General features: G+C 37.0%; 1 pseudogene; it reads right to left on the bottom strand.

Annotated features, from left to right (window-relative positions):
* Positions 1 to 1,312: 1,312 nt before the first annotated feature.
* Positions 1,313 to 1,407, bottom strand: LOC149963377 (U2 spliceosomal RNA; annotated as a pseudogene).
* Between the last annotated feature and the right edge of the window lie 367 nt (positions 1,408 to 1,774).

Here is a 1,774-nt window from a genome sequence, read left to right as displayed (position 1 = left end):
CTCTTGGTTTAAGGAAACTTATGAACCACAAAGTTACTTATACGCGGGGGATTATTTCCTGGGCTGAAAAACATCAACATACGCTAGTTTCAAGCGAATTTTTTTACGGCGCCAAATGATCACTAAATTGTACATACTATATTTTGAAAGCTTATATATCAATCTACAATATGGATAATTTGAAAAAGTTAGTATTAAGCCTGATTCCCACTTAGCGCTAAATTTACTAAAGAGCAAAGCTACGGCGAAAATTAAATTAGTCGCGAAAATATCGAAAAGTCGTTAATTGGGAACTAGGCTTGAAAAATAATCATCTCTAAAATTAATATTGAACTTAACAATTAAATGAACAGTTAAATGCCTTCAAACAAAACAATAACTTATTAATTTTTGAAAAAAAGGCAATTGTTTTTAAATCTAATGTGCTAAGTACGTATGTTTTTCCATCGGAAGATAGCTCAGGTTTTACAACTGAAATAATATTCCGCAAAGATACCCAACATACGTCATCTCTCCTGGGCCAAAAAAGCTTTAAATGTTCTCTACGAAGAAAGCTAACTGAGACGTCTTTCTCCTCTTCGCATCGTTCTACAATATTTCCTACGTATCATTCTTCATCGTAAAAGCCCGTATATCACGCTATTTGACGTCAAATACGCTACGGTAGATCCAAGGAGAGGGTTTGTGACACGGAAACCCCCTTGTCTACACCCCTGCTGATTTGACCACGAATACTGGCGAAAAATTTAAGACTTGCGCAGGTTTTCCATTTGCGCAGGTTTTTCAAATCCGTGGCTTCTCACGACCTGAATACTCTATATTAAGCAATTTTCCTTGAAGTAAGATTTTTTCAGGTAGTTTATTTTTAACGTATCCTTGTTTACCATCCAACTGTGCTGCTGGTGTATTTTTAATTACCGGTCGCGCTGTCTATACCAATAATTTAAAGTTGTTTGAAGTTGACATATCGGTTGTTGAATCGTAGCTTCTCAGCCTTTAGGCTAAAAGAAAATGTAGTATCAGTAACACTGAGGACAGTATATTGGCGCTACTTAAATTTAATGCCTTCCACCAAAAATGCACCTTTTTAATTGCACTGCATGTTTCCTAGGGGTCAGAAAGAATATTTTTCAACGGTTAGCTTAGTCGGGCGCGCCGCAGGCGCCGTTTTCATATAGGTGTTCTACTACAGAGGACGTATATTGTCCTACGACAGAAGCCATGTTAAAAGTGGTGCTAAGGTATTAGCAGCATTTTTATCTGAAATTGAAACATTTTTAATTCCTGTTTATTTTGCCGCCTACAATTGTTTAAGAGGTATGGCCATCTATAAAATCGTCCTTTAAGCTGGAACTGTCAGTAAACAGTTACTACACTATGATCTTAGCCTAAAGGCCGAGAAGCTATATATATTTTCCCAAGAGACTAATTCAACGAATGCTATTTTAACTAAGTAAAACCTATTTTTTTGGTATTTACAGCCCAACTGGACATTAAACAAACACTAGCAGCGCAGCTGGATGGTAAACAAGGTAATGTTAAAATTTACCTGCCAGAAATAACCCTTTTTCTAGGAAAAAGGATTAATAGTGAATATTTAAGTCATAAAAATCCCCGCAAATGGGAAAACCGTTCAAATAACAAATCTGCGCAACAGGAAAATCGCGCAAACGGTAAATTGCGCACATGACAAACTGCGCAAATGGGGAGCTGCGCCAATAGCAATTCCGCAAATGGGAAGTGCGCAAATGGAAACTGCGCAAATGAAAAATGC

The sequence above is a fragment of the Leiobunum rupestre genome, chromosome 1, assembly GCF_980474605.1.
Source record: "Leiobunum rupestre chromosome 1, qqLeiRupe1.1.hap1, whole genome shotgun sequence".
Classification (NCBI taxonomy): Eukaryota; Metazoa; Arthropoda; class Arachnida; order Opiliones; family Sclerosomatidae; genus Leiobunum; species Leiobunum rupestre.
The sequence above is the reverse complement of the archived record's forward strand: the minus strand, read 5'-3'. Positions and strand labels throughout refer to the sequence as shown.